Source organism: Anomaloglossus baeobatrachus, chromosome 2, assembly GCF_048569485.1.
Source record: "Anomaloglossus baeobatrachus isolate aAnoBae1 chromosome 2, aAnoBae1.hap1, whole genome shotgun sequence".
Taxonomy (NCBI): Eukaryota; Metazoa; Chordata; class Amphibia; order Anura; family Aromobatidae; genus Anomaloglossus; species Anomaloglossus baeobatrachus.
The window spans coordinates 126,015,959-126,021,958 of NC_134354.1; positions in this window are offsets into that span (position 1 = coordinate 126,015,959).

Below are 6,000 nucleotides of genomic sequence, written 5' to 3' on the forward strand. Positions count from 1 at the left end.
TCGGTGATCCCTTACTTGGACGATCTACTTGTCAAAGCACCCTCTCAAGAGGCATGCCAACACAGCCTGAATGTTGCGCTGGAGACTCTCCAGACTTTCGGGTGGATCATCAACTTTTCAAAGTCAAATCTGTCACCGACTCAATCACTAACGTATCTTGGCATGGAGTTTCATACTCTGCCAGCGATAGTGAAGCTTCCGCTGGACAAGCAGCGGTCACTACAGACAGGGGTACAGTCTCTCCTTCACGGTCAGTCGCACTCCTTAAGGCGCCTCATGCACTTCCTAGGGAACATGGTGGCAGCAATGGAAGCAGTCCCGTTTGCACAGTTTCATCTGCGCCCACTTCAATGGGACATTCTCCGCCAATGGGACGGGAAGTCAACTTCCCTGGACAGGAAAGTCTCCCTTTCCCAGACGGCCAAGGACTCTCTGCAATGGTGGCTTCTTCCCACCTCATTATCACAGGGAAGATCATTCCTGCCCCCATCCTGGGCAGTGGTCACGACAGACGCAAGTCTGTCAGGGTGGGGAGCAGTTTTTCTCCACCACAGGGCTCAAGGGACGTGGACTCAGCAGGAGTCCACCCTTCAGATCAATGTTCTGGAAATCAGGGCAGTGTATCTAGCCCTACTAGCCTTCCAGCAGTGGCTGGAAGGAAAGCAGATCCGAATTCAGTCGGACAACTCCACAGCGGTGGCATACATCAACCACCAGGGAGGGACACGCAGTCGGCAAGCCTTCCAGGAAGTCCGGCGGATTCTGCTGTGGGTGGAGGACAGAACATCCACCATATCAGCGGTTCACATCCCGGGCGTAGAAAACTGGGAAGCAGACTTCCTCAGTCGCCAGGGTATGGACGCAGGGGAATGGTCCCTTCACCCGGACGTGTTTCAGGAAATCTGTCGCCGCTGGGGGGTGCCGGACGTCGACCTAATGGCGTCGCGGCACAACAACAAGGTCCCGACGTTCATGGCGCGGTCTCGCGATCAAAGAGCTCTGGCGGCAGACGCCTTAGTGCAAGATTGGTCGCAGTTCCGGCTCCCTTATGTGTTCCCACCTCTGGCACTCTTGCCCAGAGTGCTACGCAAGATCAGATCCGATTGCAGCCGCGTCATACTCGTCGCCCCAGACTGGCCGAGGAGGTCGTGGTACCCGGATCTGTGGCATCTCACGGTCAGCCAACCGTGGGCACTACCAGACCGACCAGACTTACTGTCCCAAGGACCGTTTTTCCATCGGAATTCTGCGGCCCTGAACCTGACTGTGTGGCCATTGAGTCCTGGATCCTAGCGTCTTCAGGATTATCCCAAGGAGTCGTTGCCACCATGAGACAGGCTAGGAAGTCCACTTCTGCTAAGATCTACCACAGAACGTGGAGGATTTTCTTATCCTGGTGCTCTGCACAAGGAGTATCCCCCTGGCCATTCGCGTTACCTACTTTTCTTTCCTTCCTGCAATCTGGGTTGGAAAAGGGCTTGTCGCTCGGCTCCCTTAAAGGGCAAGTCTCGGCACTATCCGTGTTTTTTCAGAAGCGTCTAGCACGACTTTCTCAGGTGCGCACGTTCCTGCAGGGGGTTTGTCATATCGTCCCTCCGTACAGGCGGCCGTTAGATCCATGGGATCTGAACAGGGTACTAGTTGCTCTCCAGAAGCCGCCCTTCGAGCCTCTGAGGGATGTTTCACTTTCTCGTCTCTCACAGAAAGTGGTCTTTCTAGTGGCGGTCACGTCTCTTCGGAGAGTGTCTGAGCTAGCAGCGCTGTCATCCAAGGCTCCCTTCCTGGTGTTCCACCAGGACAAGGTAGTGCTGCGCCCCATTCAGGAGTTTCTCCCTAAGGTGGTATCCTCTTTTCATCTTAATCAGGATATCTCCTTGCCTTCCTTTTGTCCTCATCCAGTTCTTCGGTATGAAAAGGATTTACATTTGTTAGGTCTGGTGAGAGCACTCAGAATCTACATTTCCCGCACGGCGCCCCTGCGCCGCTCGGATGCACTCTTTGTCCTTGTCGCTGGTAAGCGCAAAGGGTCGCAGGCTTCAAAAGCCACCCTGGCTCGATGGATCAAAGAACCAATTCTTGAAGCCTACCGTTCTGCTGGGCTTCCGGTTCCATCAGGGCTGAAGGCCCACTCTACCAGAGCCGTGGGTGCGTCCTGGGCATTACGACACCAGGCTACGGCTCAACAGGTGTGCCAGGCAGCTACCTGGTCGAGTCTGCACACTTTCACCAAACATTATCAGGTGCATACCTATGCTTCGGCGGACGCCAGCCTAGGTAGAAGAGTCCTGCAGGCGGCAGTTACCTCCCCGTAGGGGAAGGCTGTCTTCGCAGCTCTAACATGAGGTATTTCTTTACCCACCCAGGGACTGCTTTTGGACGTCCCAATCGTCTGGGTCTCCCAATGGAGCGCCGAAGAAGAAGGGAATTTTGTTACTTACCGTAAATTCCTTTTCTTCTAGCTCCTATTGGGAGACCCAGCACCCGCCCTGTTGTCCTTCGGGATTGTTGGTTTTTTCGGGTACACATGTTGTTCATGTTGAACGGTTTTCAGTTCTCCGATGTTACTTCGGAGTGAATTTGTTTAAACCAGTTATTGGCTTTCCTCCTTCTTGCTTTAGCACTAAAACTGAGCAGCCAGTGATCCCACTGGGGGTGTATAGCCAGAAGGGGAGGGGCCTTACACTTTTTAGTGTAATGCTTTGTGTGGCCTCCGGAGGCAGTGCTATACACCCAATCGTCTGGGTCTCCCAATAGGAGCTAGAAGAAAAGGAATTTACGGTAAGTAACAAAATTCCCTTCTTTTTACGCGGTTTCTGTCGAAGGTTTTTTGACGCGGTATTGATGCAGTTTTCTGCCAGGAGGTGTAAATTGGGTGGATGAATATCGTGTGAAAATTTCAGCACTAAATCTGCCAAGAGATGCAGGTGAGTTCACTAACTTTACTGAGTTCACCTAAGGTCAGGTTACCTGCTGTGACAGGTGGAGGACCATGGGAACTTACAGCTATGACTGCAAATCACCTAAGTGACATCACCACTGATCACTGCAGCTCATTCATTTTCTGCACTCACAGCAGGCAGTCATGCTCTATGGCCGCTCGTTGTGAATTGGATGTAGCAGAGCTGAATTATCGTGGGACCTTGTGTGGATTACTTCAGACCTACAGGGCTATTTAGGGGGTTAATAAAATGGTGAAAGAGGGTGGATTCTTGTATTTTATTCCAAATAAAGGATTTTTTGGTGTTTGTTTACATTCAATTACAGATTAGTAATGGGGGTGTCATAGACCCCTGCCATCACTAATCTAGGGCTTAGTAGCAGCTGTGGGCTCTTATTAACCCCTTATATTACCCCCATTGCCACCACACCAGGGCAATCGGGAAGGGCTGGATAAAGTGCCGGGCTTGTCGCATCTAATGGATGTGACAATTCCGGGCTACTGGAGGCTGATATTTTTTGGCTGGACCTCTTCAGGCTTAAAATATCAGCCCCCAGCTGTTGGGCTTTATCTAGGCTGGGTATCAAAATTGGGGAGGGGACCACACATCAGTTTTTTAAATTATTTAAATAATTTAAAAAAAAAAGTTGCATGCAGTTCATCTTCCTTTGATACCCAGCCAAGCACAGGGCTTGGTGGCTGCAGCCTGTAGCCATGGGCTTTATCTGTGCTGGGTATCAGAATATGGGGGGGGGACCCTGTGCCAATTGATTTTATTTATTTTTATATCACAATACTGACAGAAGATGCTACAGTGTACGGGCTCCTTGCAGGTATGATGTAATTTCAAAACACCCCCTATCACATGATAGGGGTGTGTTCAAAATGCCGTGCAACGTTTTCAGCCAGAATAAACATTATTTTTCTAAATCCACGTGGACATGGAATTGTATATAATAGAAGCGGGGGTATGGCGAAGCCTCCCCTTGCATGATTATGGTGGACAAGAGGAAACATCGCGAAGCCCACCAACCAAGAGAGTCACGCCCACTAACCTGGAATGAGCGCGTACATTCTAGGCTCATAGTAGATGCTAGAGTGTATGGGCTCCTTCAGTTACACTGCTTTCCTTGTCCACCGGCTGTCCTGGCGCCTGCGACTTGATGCAGTCAGCTGACATGCTGACACTCAAGGAGGGGGTGCATCTGACTTCAACCAATCACAGGCGCCGGTGGGCAGGGAAAGCAGTGCATATGAATGAGCAGTAATTAGCGGCCTAGGAAGTGAATGCAAGGCTTGGGAGCAGCGTACAGCCATGCCGGAGCCTTGGTAAGTACAGCATGTTTGCTTCCATTCCGCTATCCCTTCTACAACCATTTTTAATCTCCAAATTCTGATCCCCATAGACTTACAGTCATATGAAAAAGTTTGGGCACCCCTATTAATGTTAACCTTTTTTCTTTATAACAATTTGGGTTTTTGCAACAGCTATTTCAGTTTCATATATCTAATAACTGATGGACTGTGTAATATTTCTGGATTGGAATGAGGTTTATTGTACTAATAGAAAATGTGCAATCCGCATTTAAACAAAATTTGACAGGTGCAAAAGTATGGGCACCTCAACATAAAAGTGACATTAATATTTTGTAGATCCTCCTTTTGCAAAAATAACAGCTTCTAGTTGCTTCATGTAGCTTTTAATGAGTTCCTGGATCCTGGATGAAGGTATATTTGATCATTCCTGTTTACAAAACAATTCCAGTTCAGTTAAGTTTGATGGTCGCCGAGCATGGACAGCACGCTTCAAATCATCCCACAGATGTTCAATGATATTCAGGTCTGGGGACTGGGATGGCCATTCCAGAACATTGTAATTGTTCCTCTGCATGAATGCCTGAGTAGATTTGGAGCGGTGTTTTGGATCATTGTCCTGCTGAAATATCCATCCCCTGCGTAACTTTAACTTCGTCACTGATTCTTGCACATTATTGTCAAGAATCTGCTGATACAGAGTTGAATCCATGCGACCCTCAACTTTAACAAGATTCCCGGTGCCGGCATTGGCCACACAACCCCAAAGCATGATGGAACCTCCACCAAATCTTACTGTGGGTAGCAAGTGCTTTTATTGGAATGCCGTGGTTTTTTGCCTCCATGCATAACACCTTTTTGTATGACCAAACAACACAATCTTTGTTTCATCAGTCCACAGGACCTTCTTCCAAAATATAACTGGCTTGTCCAAATGTGCTTTTGCATACCTCAGGCGACTGTTTGTGGCGTGCTTGCAGAAACGGCTTCTTTCGCATCACTCTCCCATACAGCTTCTCCTTGTGCAATGTGCGCTGTATTGTTGACCGATGCACATTTGACACTATCTGCAGCAAGATGATGCTGCAGGTCTTTGGAGGTGGTCTGTGGATTGTTCTTGACTGTTCTCACCATTCTTCTCTGCCTTTCTGATATTTTTGTTGGCCTGCCACTTCTGGGCTTAACAAGAACTGTACCTGTGTTCTTCCATTTCCTTACTATGTTCCTCACAGTGGAAACTGACAGTTTAAATCTCTGAGACAACTTTTTGTATCCTTCCCCTGAACAACTATGTTGAATAATCTTTGTTTTCAGATCATTTTACAGTTGTTTTGAGGAGCCCATGATGCCACTCTTCATAGGAGATTCAAATAGGAGAACAACTTGCAAGTGGCCACCTTAAATACCTTTTCTCATGATTGGATACACCTGCCTATGAAGTTCAAAGCTCAATGAGGTTACAAAACCAATTTAGTGCTTTAGTAAGTCAGTAAAAATAGTTAGGAGTGTTCAAATCAAGAAATTGATAAGGGTGCCCATACTTTTGCATCGGTCAAATTTTGTTTAAATGCGGATTGCACATTTTCTGTTAGTACAATAAACCTCATTTCAATCCAGAAATATTACTCAGTCCATCATGTATTAGATATATGAAACTGAAATAGCTGTTGCAAAAACCCAAATTGTTTTAAAGAAAAAAGGTTAACATTAATAGGGGTGCCCAAACTTTTTCATATGACTGTATGTGT